The following is a 17,796-nucleotide window of genomic DNA, read 5'->3' as shown; positions in this document are numbered from 1 at the left end:
GAGCAGAAAGACACTCAGGAAACTTTTTATAGTTATATTGAAAGTCATATAATTCTGATGTTAATTATCGTTACTTGAGCATCTACTGTGAGCAGTCTGGTGCTAGGCTCTTTAAACAGTTTCATGGCTCCTCACATGGAGCTGGCAATGAGGGTTGTTATTCCTGTGTCCCACTTTGCAGATAGGAAACTGAGGCTCAGAGAAGGGAAGTCCTTTACTCAAGATCACACAGGAAGTACAAGATGAAGGACTTCAAGAAGGTGTGTTTGTGATGCCAGATTCAAGGGAAACAGAAGACGTGGTACATACAGAGCTTCTCCCCTCAACCCCCAACTTCCAGACTCCAAGAGCTAGGAGCATGTCCTGGGGTCTGACCATGGATGCCATCTGGGACTCAGGCTCCCAGCCAGCAGGTAAACTGACAGGGACCTCCATCCCCGAGAGGACATCTCCCCGGGGCGGTACCCACTGGAGACCTCCTGCGCCAAGACTTTCAGGGCTTCCACGGATGTCTGAAGGTCGGGAAGCCCCTCCCTAAGCAGCGCCCCGCCCCGGCGCGGTCCTGAGGTCAAATTCCTCCTGACAACCTTCTACTAGAGGTTACACCTCGGTTTAAGAGCCAGAGCAGCATAGCCTCCCCTGACAGGAGAGATCTGGCACTTGGGCCCCTTGCCTTGCAGACAACGCCAGAAGAACACTGTTATTTTGGGAGTAGTTGTCTTGGTTACGCCATCCCGCGGTGTTCTCTGCTGCATCCTAACCCGTCAGGTTTCCAAGCGTGGAGTAAAGCCTTTCAAGCTTTTAAACACCGTCTTTATGAATATTCCGCCCGCTCTTTTCTTTGCTACCTTGTTGCTCTGCGATGTTGAATCCCATTTCACAGATGAAGAAATTGAGGACCTAAGCAAGCGATTTCGGTTTAAACACCTTTACCAAGACAGCCCGGGACCAGCAAGTCCGGTTCTCAGGATCTCAATCCCGGTAAAAAAAAAATTACAATTTGAAGAACACGTGCGGCTCGCGACGTGAAAACCGCTGCCCCACGTAAATAGTTAAACGTTTCAAATGAACCCCCCCCCCAGCCCTCTTCCCCCAGCTTGCAGCGGGATGCACCTGGCGTTTGGAATTCCGAATGGCTGGGCATTCAAAGGGTTAAACCGGATCAGGAGGGGGCCAGTTGCGGGCAGTGGAGCCAAGAAAGGGTTAAAAATATCAACACGTTTACCCCCCAGTTTGGTTCACAAGGGGCAGCAACAGGAGTGGGAGAGCCAGGGAGCCCCCTCAAGGAATGACTTTTTAAAATTCTAGAACTTTTAATTCCGACCAAAAACAAAAAAAAAGTGTCCCAGTTCGAAAGTTCTTTTAACCTCTTCTTTTTTTCATTTTTTTTTTTTTTCTCGATTTCTCCCGGGCTGGTTTATAAAAGTCGCCCTGTCCTTTTGGGTTCGAGGAACCAGGTTCCCCCCACCCCCGCTCCCCTCCAGGCAGGGCGCGGGGCGGGGGCGCCGAGAGGACCCCGGCAGTTTTCTCCCGGGGCCGGGTTGGGACGCGCGGCTGGTGAGTCCCGGCTCCGGGCCCCTGAATTGGGGGGTCCGCGTCTGCCCCAAACGCCGCTTTCTTCCGTTTTCCATGTCATTTCCTGTACTAATAAGATGGTGGTCAAAGCAGGGGAGGAGAGCAGCAGCGAGTCGCCGCCGCCGCCGCCGCCGCCGCGCCGAGGCTGGCGCTGAAACTTTGCCGGGGCCCAGCGCGCCCGCAGCGCGGCCGCTCCCGCCGCGGGGGCCGCCAGCCGGGGCCGCGCCGCCTCCGCCGAGCCGCCCGCCCGGGCCCGCCCGCGCCGCCCGGGCCCCGCGGCTGCCGCGGCGCTCCCGGGAAGGTGAGTCAGCCCCGGTAGCCACTGTGGCCATTGAAAATGGCTTCGGAAAGCGCTCGGCAGTTTGCCAGCGCGCGCGCGCGCACGCGGGGGGCCGCCGGGGCAGGGGCTGCGAGCGGCCGCGGGGGCGGCGGGCGGCCGGGGGTGCAGCGCCCGCGGCGCGGGGGGGTCCGGGCGGCGCAGGAGCGGGGTGGTGGCGGTGGGGGTGCGGCTCGCCCCGGCCCGAGGTGGGTTAACCCTTCGGCAGGTAGCTGCCGCCGCCGCCGCCGCCGCGGGACTCGGGGGCCGCCCCTCCGCCTCCTTCCTCCCCGCCCGCGCCCCGCTCGCTCGCTTGCCTGCCTTGTTACAATGTAGCCTTTGCTCTGCGCCGGCGTGCCGCCCGCTGACGGACGTGGCCGCCGACCAATGGCAGCGGCCGCCCGGGCCCGGGGCGTTCGGCCTGAGAACGCTGAGACACCGGCGGGGCGGGGCGAGGCGCCGCAGGCTGGACTGCTCGTCGCGGCCGCCGCAGCCGCTGCTGGCCTAGTTCTCAGGGGGCGGCGCGCTTTGGGCTCGGCCACGGGGGTTGCGGCGGACGTGGGAGGCATGAGTCCTGCCGGGGTGCGGTGGGGGGCCCTCTTTCCAACGGGGTGCACGATTTCCCGGTAAATATGGTCGCGCCGGCGGCATTTCTTTTAACACGTTTCGCATCCCAGGTGCGGTGTAGACTCTTCGGGAAATCTCTCCGGAGTGTACCCCCCATTCCCACCCCCCACCCCCGCAATCCCCAAGGTAGTCTCCTCTGCAGGCACTTGGCGGCCGATGACCTTTCTCCGGTCAAGGCCAGCACGCCCCAGGCAAGTGGCTGCAAGGAGAATACAGATTGTCTTGAGCGCTGGTCGGTGCCGGTGGAAAAGTTGCTCGTGTCTTGTACGGGGTGTTGTTGGGCGATAGGGGCTTAGACCACCCCCGGGATGGGCTGGGACTTCAGGGAGAAAAATGTTAAACCTCTCTTCTTTCTCAGATGCTTGTTTCATGTGGAGTAAGGCTGTTGTATATAATTTAGAGTGGCTGAAAAGAAACACACCCAGCTCTTTGTCCGCGGGGACAGGGGGAAGAATGAGACAGGGCTCTTGATGCCTGTAAACCTATAAACTGGGGGTTCTGTCTGTGCTGTAGCAAAAGAATTTTCCATGAAGCATGATGCCTGTGGCACCCAAGCTGTCCTTCGCCCTCATTTCCCCTTGAGAGAAAGGAAGGGGTTGGGGCTATGAGGTCCATGGGGCAGATGTAACTCTTCTTCCCTGGGGAGTGGGGCATGATTTTTGCTCATTGACTTTCTCAGAGGTGGGTGAGCAGAGTTCTGTGTAGGCACGTGTCTGTAAACCTTCCTCTCTGGAATAGAGCCCAGGCCGGTTGCTTTAGTTAAATGAAACAGGGCTTCTCCATTGGAGTCCTCCTTCCCCTTCATACTGACCTGGGACTTTGGACTTGGCACGATTGCCTTTGACCTCTCTGGATCTTGCTCCTCCATCCCTAAAGTAGGGCCAACAAAGCCTGTCTGGGCAGGCAGTTGTGAGATGGAATGAGACAGCACAGAGACAGTGCCTAGCCCATAGCCCACAGTGAGTTAAGAAGTATTTTTCTTCCTGGGATTATTGCAGAACACTCTCCAGGGAATATCAGAATTGCCCAACAAGCTCCACCCAGGTCCATTCAGTCCCAAATTTGCTGGGGCCTCCAAGGGGCAACTGAGGCAGAGTCTATGCTGCCTACCCTAATGACGTGCTCAGAGGTGAGGGGCTCCCCTCACTGGTCCCAGGAGTCCTTCACCAGCCCTCACAGCTATCACTTACATACTACTCTGACCTGAGTTACAGTTCTGTCCTCTTGACCCTTTGCATTGATATGTTTCAAAAATTTGTTGTCTTTGGTGTCAAGTAAGACTTCTGAATGTTTCCTCACCTGGACTTAAATGGGGGAGGGGTTTCCCCTGGTTCTAAGTTCTTGGCAAGTGTGAAGGAAGTGAAGACCACTGGACGAGTAGGCAGGAGTCATTCCTGTTTATTCAGCTGCCTCCTCAGCTCGTTCTCTTGACTATCTCATAGTTATGACCCACACACAGAGTCCGAGGCTGTTCCATCATTTTCATCCCTAAACCACCTCCAGGGCTCTCATCTTGTCCAAGGCTGCCACCATCTTGCTAGTCCCTAAGGCAGAAACCTTGGTGTCTCCATTCCCACACTGCAATCCACTGTATCTCCAGATCTAGGGAACTCCAGCCGATTAAATTGACTCCATCTACATCTTCTCTGTCTTCTCTTCCCGAGCGTCTTGGTCAAGCACCACTGTCTATTCCCAAGACAATAGCATGAGCCTCCTAACTCCACCTGTGACCTCCCCTCCACGTCAGTCTTAGGGTGGCAGAGTGATCTGTTCCCAAGAAGATCACAGCAGACTCCCCATTTCCGCATAAAGCATTGAAAAGTCTTCACAGTACTTGTGGGGTAAAGAACCAAATTGTTCCCATGGTTTAGAAGCCTCTGAGTGATGTGGGCCTATCCTTTCCTTGGCCTCGTCTTCCATCTTCCCTGCATCTCTCTGATCTCTCCGGCACATGTCGGTCCCTCCTTCTGGAATACTGAAACAGTTGTGATCTAATGAATGAGTTAAGGTTGGGGGACAGCAAGATGGAGTGAGTGTCTGGTGGTGCTTAATGCTACACCCTAAATATTTCCAGTTCCTCCAGGCAGGCACGTGTAGCACTGACTGTAGCTCCCCTTGTGCTGGCTGGGGCCGTGAGTTGTGAACTACAGTGGCCCATGCCACTTCTGGTCCAGAGCATCTGGTTGCTGGTGTTGAGACCCTCCTAAGTGCTCTTTTCCTGTGGTGTGGCAACTGGCAGGAGGTAGGGTTGGTGGCTGCTTCTGCTGGCCTGGGTCCCTGTGTCGCTCCCTGAGTGGAACCCCCTTGGTGCCTCATAATGGACGTGCAGCATCAGTGATGGTTAAGCCTTTGTTGTTTCAAACTACTTAGATTTGGGGGTTGTTTGTTACTGCAGCATAACCTAGCCTGTCCTGACTGATACAGACTGGGGGAGCATTCTAGGCAGAGATACATACAAACACACACAGGCTTGGAAAAGCTCATCCTCAGTGGCCAGGGTGATCTTTTTGACATAAATCTGAGTCTGTCAACCCCTGCCCGAAAAGCCTTCTGGAATCCTTCAGTTGCCCTTAGACACTGTGGGGACACCATCTTGAATCCCTCCATTCATCATGTTCAGCCGAACGTAGTACTTTACTCATGTTTCCCTGCCCTGGTGATGTGTTCCATTGCATCTGTGTGGGTCTCCTCATCCTTCATCTTTCAGCTTCAGCATCACCTGTTCAGGGAAGCCCTCCCTGGTTAGGTCAAGCCCTCCACGGCAATCTCTCATGGCCCATGTGCCTTTCCTTTATAGCACTCGTCTTAGTGGTGGTTTTATATTTATTGGTGTATTTACAGATTGCAGGCTTCCCTGGTGGCTCAGTGGTAAAGAACCCACCTGACAATGCAGGAGACTCAGATTCAACCCCAGGGTTGGGAAGATCCCCTGGAGAAGGAAATGCAACCCACTCCAGTATTCTTGCCTAGGAAATCCCATGGACAGGGGAGCTTGGCGGGCTACAGTCCATGGGGTCACAAAACACACAATTTAGCGACTGAAGAACAACAACGTTGATTGAGTCTTACTCTTTGATCAGACCATAAGCTCTGTGAGGGTAGGGCCTGGTTTGGTGTGAGAGTAGGGCCTGGTTTGGTGTGCACGTGCTGCTGTGTCTCCATTGTCTGTGCACGTGAGTTGCTCAGTAACTATCTTCTGACGAATCTCTGAGCGTTGGCTGCAGGCTCATGGTGTGCTGGGAGCTAAGGACAGGATTCCTTATAAACGTTGCTTCCCTGGGGTGTGGGCAGGTAGGTCCAGCAGGAAGGAGGTGTCAGGTGTGGCAGGCAAAGTGATTGGCCCTTAGAGTATGGATACCAAGCTTTCCATATTTACAGATGTTCATACCCCCAGAAGGACTGTGTTTCTGGGATGTATGAGAGAAAATTCCAGGAGGGCCAAGAGGGTGAGATTTAGCGGATCGTTGAGGTCTCTGATCTGGAGAGTATATGATTTAGTGAAGGAACTGCACAATAAGAGATCCAGGGCTGATGAAAATGAAGGTCACGGTGATGAAGGCAGCTAATATTTACTGAATGCTTACTGTGTCCTAGGGTATGGTCCTAAGCATGTCACATACCATATGTAGAAAACAGAGATAGGTATTATTATTATTTCCATTTCACAGATGGGGAAACTGAGGCTCCAAGAGGTGATGGAAAGTATCCAGGGCTACCCAATGATGTAGCCAGAATTGGAACCCTGGATCTGATGCCATCTCTCTAGGATGCCCTCTTAGAGTGGGTCTCATCAAGGAGAAGCCGCTTTGGAAAAGTCACATGGGGCTATAAGGTTTCCCAGAGGTAACCCACCTAACATCGCGTTTGAGCAAAAAGGTTCTTGGCTCAGAGGTGCCTGGTAGCCTTGGTGCCAGAGCTCGTCTAGAACCGTCTGGTGCCTCCTCCATCCCTGTTAGGGCCTAGGAGTCCTTAGAGGCCCCAGAGCCCTGTATTCTTAGAGTGGGCCTGGGAGGGACTTCCCTACAGCTGGTCCAGGGCTGCACTGGAAAAATAAGCCGTGCAGAAAGAAAAAAAAACAATGAAGGAAAAAGAAAAATGTGCTGTTATTTTTAAAAAGCCTGTTTCATATTGCAGATTTATATCTGCGTTGAAAAGGCCAGCATTCACAGAGGCGGTCATTTGTGGTGGCATGCCCAGGGCGAGGGCTCTGTAAGGGGGGAGGCCTGGGGCATCCTTCGTTTCTGCCTTCATTCATCAGGTGGTCAGTGCACAGAACCGCACTGTGCTGTGCTTAGGGGTGCAATGCGAAAGCCAGTCCTATCCCTCCAGAACTCACTGATCCGTCTGGGGAGGTGGGCAGTTAACCATGCAGTTTCAGGTTACAGCAGAAGGGGACAAGAGAGTGGGCCATGGACTCTAAGTCAAGGAAAGCTTCCCTGAGGAGAAGGCCTTTCAGCTGGGTTTTGAAGGATGAGTAGAAGTTGGAGAGAAAGGAAGGCATTCCTGCATGGAGTGTGACTTGTCCGAAGGCATGTGCACACAGAAGGGCTTGGGGAGGCTCTGGTAGTTCATTTGGCTGAAGGGTGCAGGAAAGGGAGGAGGTGAAGGGAGATGAAACTGGAAAGAAAGAATAGTGATGATAAAAGTAATATGACTAACACACCAGTTCTGATCCTGCCTCAGGTCCTTTGCACTGGTGTTCCCACTGCCGTAACACTCTTACCCACTGGTAGAGTGGGTGCTCTCCATGGTAGGCTCCCTCACCTGCATTGGGATTTGCTCAAATGTCACCCTCTCGTGGGCACTTGTTTAAAATCGCAACCCCTGTCCCCTTATCCCACTGTTTCCCTGCCTTTTTTTTTCTCCATAGTGCACAGCATGTACAACACGCCTTGGGTTTTACTTATGTTGGTTTTGTCTGCCTCCCTTAATTATACTATAAGTTCCCAGAGGGGGGAGTTTTGTCAGTTTTGTTCAGGGCTGCATGAGCGGTGCATGGCACATAGTAAGGCCTCGTATTTGTGGAATGAATGAATGAGTTGAGCACTTACTATTAATGGATGCAAAGTCCTTCATGACGTGTTTTCTATTTCATCTTCCCAGCAGCACCCTGACATTGGTGCTGTTATTTCCCTTTAGGAGCCTGAGGCTCAGAGAGGTGGACTAACCTGCCCAAGGTTTCCCCTTTGGTTGGCAGCAGCGTTGGGATTTGAACCCAGGTTTTCTGGCTCCTGAACCATCCCACCTAACACGGAGACTCTATCCCAGCCAGATTGTAAAAAGGTTATGACCGCTCTGCAGAGGAGTTTATACTCTGTCTGTGGGGCCTCTGGGAGCCACAGAAAGTTTTATTAGGAGAAAGCTGACATGGAGAGCAGGCCCAGGTCCCAGTCGTCAACAGCAGCGGCAGCTTGGGTGTGAGGCTGGAGGCAGGGAGGCCAGTTGGGAGGCTGTTACAGCGTCAGGGTAGGAGACGGTGAGGATGAGGGCATGGTGGAGGCCGTTCCAAAAGGGAGGGTGGGGGCGCGGGGAGAGGACTTGCCCCTCCGCACTGAGAGTCAGTGCAGTTAGGTTGGAGCACAGTTCTGGGGACTGAAGGCTTCCTGGAGTGTGTCTGACTTCACTTCTGAGTAGCCATGGCACCCCCAGATAAGATGCGGCAAAGTCCCTTGGACTGGCCTCTTGGCAGCGGGGTGGGATGGAGAGGGAGTGTGTGGGCGGGGCGCTCTGGAGGGGGCGTGGCCTCAGGTCCAGCCCTGCCCCTGCTCTCGGCAGCTGGGAGATGGCGGTAAGAGGCTGCCCCTTGTGCGTCTGCCTGTCTCCTCATCCGCACAGTCGGGGTGATAATGGTGCTGGCCTCACAGGGCTCCCCGGGAAGCAGCACCGAGTACCGGTGCGGCACAGGGCCAGCTCTGGGGGCCAGCTCCGTGGATGTGAGATCGGAACCACAGGGGCGGCATCTCCCAGGGCACTGACATAATCTTGTGCCGGACAGCACTGCCCGGAGATGGGAGGGTGCATAGTCACAGGGGTCTCGACTTAAAGGTGACCTAACCATACCTTCAGACACACTCCCCCAGCGGGCTTGTGTTCAAAGCCAAACATGCTTGGGCCTCAGTCTCCCTTGCTGTAAACAGAGACGGTCATGTCAGTCCTGTATTACCTGCTGTGGAAAAAAACTCCTTCCTCCGTGTTTTTTCAGGACCACATTTTAAGAGGACCATGTATCGAGCATCAGGGCACTTGACATCGGCCCCATAAGGTCTCTTCCTCATCCATTTCTGGATGAGGAAACTTGGGTTCAGAGAAGGTAAGTGACTAGCTTCAGATCACACAGCCGTCATCTTATCTTTCCAAACGCCTGAAGAAACCCACCTTAATGAAGGAGGTTTCCTTGTGTTATGTGATAGTTCCTTGCAGGGCCCCTGGATGCTTTCAACCCAGGATTTGATTATAAGCTCTGGGCTTCCCTGGTGGCTCAGACAGTCAAGAATCTGCCTATAATGTGGGAGACCTGGGTTTGAACTCTGGGTTGGGAAGATCCCCTGGAGGAGGGAAAGGCTACCCACTCCAGTATTCTGGCCTGGAGAATTCCATGGCCAGAGGAGTCTGGGGTTACTACAGTCCCTGGGGTCACAAGGAGTCGGACACGACTGAGTGACTTTCAGTTTCACAATTTCCCTGCAGGACCCCTGGGTGCTTTCAACCCAGAGTTTGATAAGCCCTTGGTTTCGGGACCCTCTCCCCACCTGGAACCTCACGAATCAAATCTTACTGGTATATCTGGACCAACTAAGAGTCTCCAGTGAAACGACTCTGGGTGAGGGGAGCAGAGGTGAAGGACAGAGGGCCGCTCGCTGCCTTGCTCCCCAGTACCAGCCCCAGATCAGGGTGGATGCTGACGGATGGGAGCCCTGTTTGCAAAGTGAGGTGCCCCTAGGCCTCTGGAGCCTTCGGCGCCTTCTAGGGCTTTCCCTGACACCCCTCTCCCACGTCCCCCAACCTGACCTATAAGGGCAACCCAGACCTCTCCCCAACTTCACACTACTCCCACATCCTTTATCGTTAGCCTCTGAGGTGAGCAGAACCACTCTCGTAACGCCCAGTTTATAGTTGAGAAAACTGAGGCTCAGAGACAGGAAGTGGCTTGCTGGAGGTCCTGCAACTTAGGGACCGACCAAGCTAACATTCTAACTCCAAATCTAGCACCTCTTCCTCTGCACCCCAGGCCTCCACTTCCTGGAATCAGAGCACAAGGGGGGGCCTCTGAGAGCGTTTGGCCCAGTCCTTCCCAAAGGGCAGACTGTCCAGCCCCTGCCTACATATCTGTGGTGGCTGGAGCTCGCCCCGTTCTGGGGGGACCGAGGCAGCAGACCCCAGACGATGTGCGTGAAGGAATGGGGGTGGTCAGCGATGTGCTGACCGGTAGACTGCTTCTTCCAGGCAGGGTTGGGGGCGAGAGGGATCAGCAGGCAGGCTATCAGCTTGTCTTGGGCTGGGCTGCTGTGGACGTCACTGAGCAAGTATATATGGAACCACCCCCACGATGTCAGCTTCCCCAGAGCAGCTTCTCTCACTATCTCGTACTTTCCCCAAGGAAAAGTGCTGAGGGCCGGGGAGGGATCCTGCTGCCCGATGCCCAGGGGATGGACATGGCCGGCTTGGGAGGCTCCGGGACGGCTGCGGGGCGTGGGGAGCGGCCCACCCAACCCACAGCCTCAGCAGGGAGTGAGCCTCTCGTCGGGGCAGCCGACTGGGACCCGGCTGGGCTGGACTCGGCATTGTCGTGGCCCAAGGTACAGGGCGGGTGGGCTCTGGGTGGGTGAGGGAGGAGTTGAAGGCTGGGACCCCACTCAGCCACACAACCCAGCACTTCACTGCTCCAACCCCAGCAAATGGGGCTTTTCCTGGGGTGGGTCAAGGCCCTTCCTCAGACCAGCTGTGTCCCAGAGGAAAAGTCAGAGGGGGCTGATATCTGGGGAGGAGGTGAAGAGATTCAGAGGCTGAAGGTGTCAAGGCAGAAGCCCCTTAGCCTGGGGTGGGGGGAGGGCAGGGCAATGGGATCTGCAGAGGGAATCAGCCAACTCAGCAACTGAGCAGAATTTACCCCCAAGAAGAGATGTTGGGTCTTGCAAAGGGAGGATGAGCAGAAAGGGAAGATCCAGGTCAGAATTTTGGACAGGGCGATCCCAGGTGTTTTATAAACATCGTGCGGGCATTCGTGCAAAGTCGCTTCAGTCATGTTCGGACTCTTTGTAACCCCACGGACTGGAGCCCGCCAGGCTTCTCTGTCCGTGGGGTTTCCCAGGCAAGAATACTGAAGTGAGTTGCCGTGTCTTTCTCCAGGAAATCTTCCCGACCCAGGGATCGAACCCACATCTCCTGTGGCTCCTGCGTTGTAGGGAGATTCTTTACCACTGAGCCACTGGGGAAGCCCTTTATAAACATCAGTGACAGCCAAACTTGAATAAAGCTTGTCGGTGTATATGGGCCCTGCCTGTAGCAGGGTGCTGCCCAAATCATCTTATCAGCCTCAGTTTACAGAGCAAATATCGAGGCCCAGAGACGTGAGGTGACTTACCCAAGGTCACACAGCTATTAAAGGCTGAACCAGGATTTGCATCCTGGTTAGGTCTGATTCCAGAGGCCGAGCTCTTCATCGCTGTGAGGGGCTGCCTCACTGTTCCTGCAGTGGGCACTGCCGTCAGGAGCCTGTGCTGGGAGGGACAGTGGACTGGAGGGCTTGCGGATTCCAGAAGTGTGCCCTGTGATGCCAGGCAGTAAGAGAAAGAACAGCCTGGACCAGGCATCAGGCCAGTTACCCTCTCTGTGTGTCTACGGGCTCACCTGAGAATGGGGGTGCCTGGCGCAGGTGCTGCCCCTGTTCCTGGGTTGCTGGGACCTTCCCTTGCAGCATTTGGGTCGGCACTTGTTCAGGGAGCACCCCTTTGGGCTCTGGAGATCCAAACATAAACGTAATTTGAATGGGCCCTGAACTGGAAGCACCAGGGGCAGAGTCCCCCAGGGCCAGGGAGAGGGTGGTCCGCAAACCACTGCCCATCCGTGAGTTTCCTGTTACTGGTCCGTAGCACGGTAGGTGCAGACCTTAGAGTAAGTGTTGGGAAACTCATATCGGCAGCTTGACTTGACACCGCTGCATCATTTCTTATTGTAATTTACAAAAGCATCAGTTGGCAACAGATTGGAAAACTTAAAAAAAAAAGCCTCTTTACCATAAATAGCTTGAGCAGCTCTGGCCCAGATCCTAACTGTGATTGAAGGTAGGAAGTGCCCTGCTGCTCAGAGACAAGGTGGGAAAAGGAGCAAGTATTCTGCCTTGGTGGCGGGGGAGGGGAGAGTGGCGTTAGGCTTCCAGAAGTGCTGTTGGGCTGGACCTTGAAGGAGGAGTAGGAGTTTGCCGGGTGGAGGAAGAGGGAAGGACGTTGTTGGTGCCGGGAACAGTATGTGCAAAGGCAGGTGACGTGCGGTTCTGAGGGTTCCGGCATGGCAGGTGATCAGAGTGTTTGGAGAAGAGGTGGTGGATGGGCCCTGGAGAGGCAGGTCAGGGCCAGCCCAGGAAAGCCTTGACTGCTCAGCTAAGGAGTTAAGACCTCAAGACTGGCCCGAGGTCAGAGGTCGCGTGGTGGGGGATAAGATCAGGCTGCGCGGGCGCTTTAAGGCCCGAAGGGGCCATCTGTGCCGAAGTTCCCTTTGGTCTTTGGCCTTGAGGGAGGCTGCCTCGTGGTCCCCAGAGGGGTCAGTGGCTGGTAAGCAGACTCCAGAGTTTGCCTGGTACCTAGTTGCTCCGGGAGTCAGTCCGGGCTGGACAGGCAGGCTGTTCTCCGGTGTGAGGGGCGGGCCTTCCCAGGCCGTCCTGGTCAGTGGGTGGGTGTCTGGTGTGGTTGGATGGCCGTGGCGGAACCTTTTTGTGCCCCCCCCACCCCGCCCTAAGCTGCCAGTGCTGCGAGCTAACGGGGTGTGTCGGCCGCCTGAAGGAGTCCAGGGCCGCATTTGGGAGGGGGAAGGCCTGAGGCCCCGGGCTGAGTTTGGGGGCTTGGCCAGGCCCCAGGAGCCTGGTATGTGAGGAGCCTGGGGTTCGCTTAAGAGGGGAGCCGTGGACGAAAGCCTGAAGCTGCTTCCTGCACGAACCCTTTCTGATGGGCCAGAGCTAAGCTGAGGCCTGCTTTTGAGGCCTGAGGGCTGGACGCTTGATGGAAGTGGCAAGGCAGGATTGCTGTCCCCACGAGGCCAGCACCCAGGAGCAGCAGGCACGGTGGCGGGGCAGCAGAGTTCCTGCTGTGGCCCAGCTTCCTGTTCCGAGAGGAGGCAACTGCTCTGTCCCGGGGCCCCTGGGAACAGACCACGGTGCTCCTGGGCCTGCATGTGGCCACAGGTCCTCCCCATCACGTTGCTGCAGGGAGGACCTCTCCCGTCCGCCCCACCTACTCTCTCCTCCTCGGGGCCCTGTGCAGGGTGGCCCAGGCTCTGGCTTCCTCCCTGCAGCTCCCTGTTGGTGGTGGGCCCCACGCTGCAGGCCTGTCTGGCTGCCGTTCAGCGGGGAGTCCAGCAGGCATTTGCAGGAGTCACGCGGGGTGCTCTGGTTTTGACTGTGGTCTTGGTGGTGCTGGAAGAGATTTCCCTGGTGGCTCAGACAGCAAAAGTATCTGCCTGCAGTGCAGGAGACCCGGGTTCGATCCCTGGGTCGGGAAGATCCCCTGGAGAAGGAAATGGCAACCCACTACAGTATTCTTGCCTGGGAAATCCCATGGACAGAGGAGCCTGGTGGGCTACAGTCCGTGGGGTCGCAAAGAGTAGGACACGACTGAGCAACTTCACTTTCACTCTGGTGGTACTTGGAGGCTTGCCTCTCCCGAGGCAGGAAAGGGCGACTCTGGGGCAGCTGGACTCCCCGCCTCCCGCTCTCCAGGCTTTGTCCCGCTGCCCCGGCCTCTCTCAGAGCTGGCGCTTCTCTGTGAGCAGTGGGTGGCACCATCTTGCTTCTTGGCCGCCCCTCTCCTCATAGGCGCCCCTCTGAGCCTGTTCTTCATGGGCTGTGTGGCCTTCCTTCCCAGGTGCTCCAAGGCCGGCCCTCTGCTCCAGCGTCCTCTGGCAGGGACTGAGCCCTGCTGTTTCTCCCTCCGGCCTCCCCGTAGCCCTGTCACCTGCCCCAGCTCTGGCTCCCTGGGCTGGTGAGGCCAGGACTTGCTGGCAGGGTTCCCTTCCCAAGTTTCAGGTGGAAACCAGGACTCCCCCCTGGCACTTCTCGGCGGCTCCCTGATTGCCTCCACCCCCCGAGCACCCTGGCTCTCGGTCAAGGACACTGGCCCAAGAAAGGCTCTTTTGCCCCTTTGGATGGACTCACGCCTGTCTTGCAGCAAGTGTGGCTGCTTTTGGCCCTCAGGTGTGGCCGCCTCCTTTTCTCATCCGTGGTACGGATGAGGCCTTGTGTTTTGTGGGGAGTCTGTACGGTTCACAAAGGAGCTACATGGATGATGTCTCATTTCATCTTCACGGTAGGCTTGGGAGGTGGATACTGTGAGCCCGTTTTGTGGATGAGGGAGTTGAGACTCCATAGGGTTCAGTGACTTTGCCACGATCTTGTAGGAAGTCAGGGGCAGAGCTGGAACTTGGACCCATACCTCGCGGCTCTTTTCCTTTTTCTAAAAATATGTGTTTATTTACTTGGCTGTGGCATGTGGGATCTTTAGTTGCGGCATGTGGGATCTAGTTCCCTGACCAGGGATCAAACCCCGGGCCCCCTGCATTCGAAGCGTGGAGTCTTAGCCACTGGACCACCGGGGGAGTGCCTCCTGGCTCTTTTCTGGGCCCGGTAGCTGTCCTGAAGGTGAGAGCGGCACTGATCTCGGCTTGTTAGTGTCAGGAGCTAGGTGCCTGACCAGGACTAGGGCTCTGCGGGCTGGGGCTCAGGCTGTTGGATTAGGCAGGGCTCTTCGTGTGGCCTGGTGGCCTGGGCCCTTGTCTGGGCTCAGTTTACAGTCAGGTGCGTTCAGCCTGTAAGTCAGTTTTTCCTTCCTTCCTGCATTCCTGCCCCCCAGTGTGAGGTCTTCCCAAAGACATGGCCCCGATCCTGAGAGTCTAAGCCTGATCCCAGACATGCTGGCTGGGGGCTGAGGGTTGTTGGGACAGAGGGGCCGGGACGGCATTACTGGGGCAAGGAGAACGGGGGGGCGGGCGGGGAGCTGGTGGCAGGAGGTGGACTCGGAAGCTGGCCTGTGGGCCTCTGACACACCGGTGTCCCTGTGAGGGTCCCCAACTCCTGGCCTCTCCCTCCTCCAGGGCCTGAGATTCCGTGCTGCTTTAAAAACATTCACAGTGCGGGGACAGTAAGGGCTTTTCTCCTCCTCCTCTGGTGAGGCTGTGAGGTTCAGAAGGGCTGGACCCCTCCATCCTTGTGGTAAATCCTTCCACCCCAATGCATGGGCTTGCACACGTCCAGGGACCAGTAGCTCACTGTTCCCAAGACATCTCCTTGTATTTTTATTATGTTGTTTTACTAAATTTCAATTATATAAAGAATATACAGAAAAATTTTTGCTATAAAAAAATCAAGTATTATTTAAAAAGTGAAACATGATTTTCCTCGATAACCGTAGCATTCCAACCTCCTCCGCAGGGCTTATCATCGCTGTTATTACTTTGGTCTAGATCTCCGTCTGTACGTTGCACACAGAGCCTATGGGAACATGTACCATTATAGCATGTGTATACGCATGTACATACATATGTATGTATGTACATTTCAACAAGCGGTTTCATCTGCAAATTGCTTTTCTCATTTAACTTTGGATCTAGTCATAGTTTTATGTAGTGAGCTTACCATAATTTTTTTCTTTTATCTTTTTTTTTTTTAAACTGATACACAATAGTGTATCACTGTAAATCATTGTAAATCAACAAGTAGTAAATCGTTGGAAAAGACCCCGATGCTGGGAAAGATTGAAGGCAGGAGGAGAAGGGGATGACAAAGGATGAGATGGTTGGATGGCATCACCAACTCGATGGACATGGGTTTGAGCAAGCTCTGGGAGTTGGTGATGGACAGGGAGGCCTGGCGTGCTGCAGTCCATGGGGTCGCAAAGCGTGGGACACAAGTGAGAGACTGAACTGAACTGAACACAGTACTGTATCAGTGGAGAGGATTATCATTTATCTAGCCATTCTCTTACTGCTGTACATTTAGCTTAATTCTAATTTTATTCTTGTGCTGCCGCTGGGTTATGGGAGCCAGTTGCATTTTTTAAAAATTGCTGTGCAATATTTAAAGTCTGTCCACTGAGGCTTTGCCCAGAACCAAATGTCTCCCTGAGGATCTCCAACTATTCCTTCATCTCTTCTTTAGCCAGAGAGAAAATCTGCTGCCTTGCCCTCTGCCAGTCCCCAGAGGGCTGGAAACAACAGCCATGGCCCCTGGAGTCTTTCCTCTTTCACACTTGGGTTTTTCTACCCTTACTCAAAAGGTGTGTTTTTCAGTGTCTCCTGCTGGCTGTTGTGATAAGTAAACTTTGGAATCCAAGTGCCTTGGTTCAGATCCTGGTGTTTCTGGGAAATTGACTTAACCCCTCTGTGCCTAGTTTCATCCTTTGTGAAACAGCTCACGGCGGCGTGTGTAGCACTTCCATGAGGACCAAGTGAACTAACACGTATAATGTGCACGATGCTGGTAACAGTTCCAAGAATGTTATTATCCTGGGCTCTCTTGTCTGTGTTAGCTCCAGACCCACCTCTGAGGGCAGAGGGCCCGTGTTCCCGTGGGCCGCCTGGGATGGCTCCAGCCTTTGCAACAGCTTCAGCCCGCTGTCCACTGATTTCCCAGAGGAGGCTGCTGCCTGGGAAGGCAGCGGACGATCAGATTTCTGCCTGGCTCGGCCCTGTCGGTTCTGGATGGAGGCCTGCGGGGAGGGAAGGAGGTCAGCCTGACCCTCTGCTTGGTGATGGTGGCCAGGAACCTGGTAATGTAACCCCATACCTTGGGCAGATTTGCCGACTCTCAATGGGGCCTGTTGTGGCCAGGGATTTGATCTCCCTTGGCCTGCAGGGTGAGCAGGAGAAGAAAGCCGCCCAGGGCCAAGCTCTCCCCTGAGAGCCCTGGGGCCCCTCTGGACCACACTGGCTGGTCCAAGCTTGGGTTTACCTTTCAGCCCCTGGGGTAAATCTCTGCAGCTCATCATCTAGTTAGTGCTGGAAAGGATGGCCCCTTTGCTCTTTTTCTCACACCTCCATCCCTCTTCCCCTCCTTTTAGGTTTGAAACCACCTTTATGCCACCATCTAACCAGCTCTGCACAGCCACCCTCTGAAGTAGGAAGCCTGGTCAAGGCCACTTCACAGATGTGCAGACAGAGGCCCAGAGATGTCAAGTGACTTTCCCAAGGCTGCACAGTTAGGCGCTGGCAGGGTTAAGGGAATATACCCAGGCCAACTGGCTCCTCGTTCAGTTCTTTTTCATGAGGCCACCCAGTGTGATAGTTCTGGCAGAAGGTGCCCAGTGGGGCAGCCCTGCCTGTCCTCTTGCCCTCTGGTCCGTGGCATGTGTGGTCAGTGAGCACAGAGGGTTGGAATTATTTCCTGAGAGGCGAGAAGCACCCACGCTGGCCCGGGGCCCGGCCCTTTCCCAGCACCAGCCGCAAACACTCTCAGCAGCCAGAGGTGGCAGGACAGAGAGTGGCTGCTTCAGCTGAGGCCATGTGCCCCTGCAGGGGAAGCAGCTTTCTCTCTGGGCCTGTCCTGTGGTGTGGGCGGGGGTCTGCAGCCACCCTGGGGACCCTGGGTGCTTCTCCGGGGAGGCGGGAGAGTAGCCATCATGGGATGCGTTTTAAGACTGGAGGAAGCGAGGCTCTGAAAGGCACAGGGGGCTAGTCTGAACTGGCGGCTGGCAGAGGGGAAACTGGAATCCACTCCCTGATTCTCCCCGTAGACCTTCCGCAGTCATGCTGCAGGTCACACCGAGGACACTGAGCTGGCCCAGCTTTGAGTTAAGAGCACGGATGCTGGTGTCAGAAGAGGAAGATGGGCTGGGTCCTGGCTCCACAGGAACTGTTCATGTTTACTGAGCACTTACTATGTGGCAGGTGCTATGCTGTCTTGACTCATAATATCTCACTCAATCCTTGGAATAGCCTCAGGAGATAGACACCATTATTATCTGCATTTAGTGGGGAACTGGCACAGAGAGGTGGCTTCCCGTGGACATATCGGCAGTGGGGTGGGGGTGGGGGCTGAAGCTGAGACTGCACTCCCAGCAGAGGGGCTCAGAGTTGCC

The 17,796-nt window shown here is 55.2% G+C and overlaps 1 protein-coding gene across 3 annotated transcripts in view; it reads left to right on the top strand.

Moving 5' to 3' along the window:
• The first annotated feature begins 1,386 nt into the window (after positions 1-1,386).
• The window catches only part of PRDM11 (PR/SET domain 11), a 96,231-nt gene continuing 79,821 nt past the window's right edge, over positions 1,387-17,796 (top strand). The window contains exon 1 of one of the 3 annotated variants that reach the window (XM_027562586.1): positions 1,387-1,557. The gene's annotated coding sequence lies outside the window, so the exon portion shown is untranslated. Of the gene's footprint in view, positions 1,558-1,833; positions 1,877-8,346; positions 8,829-17,796 lie in introns of those variants that run through there. The other 2 variants (XM_027562583.1, XM_027562584.1) reach the window with 2 other exon arrangements.

This window comes from Bos indicus x Bos taurus, chromosome 15 (assembly GCF_003369695.1).
Source record: "Bos indicus x Bos taurus breed Angus x Brahman F1 hybrid chromosome 15, Bos_hybrid_MaternalHap_v2.0, whole genome shotgun sequence".
Taxonomy (NCBI): Eukaryota; Metazoa; Chordata; class Mammalia; order Artiodactyla; family Bovidae; genus Bos; species Bos indicus x Bos taurus.
Note: the sequence above shows the minus strand (reverse complement) of the source record. Positions and strands in the feature narration are given on the sequence as shown.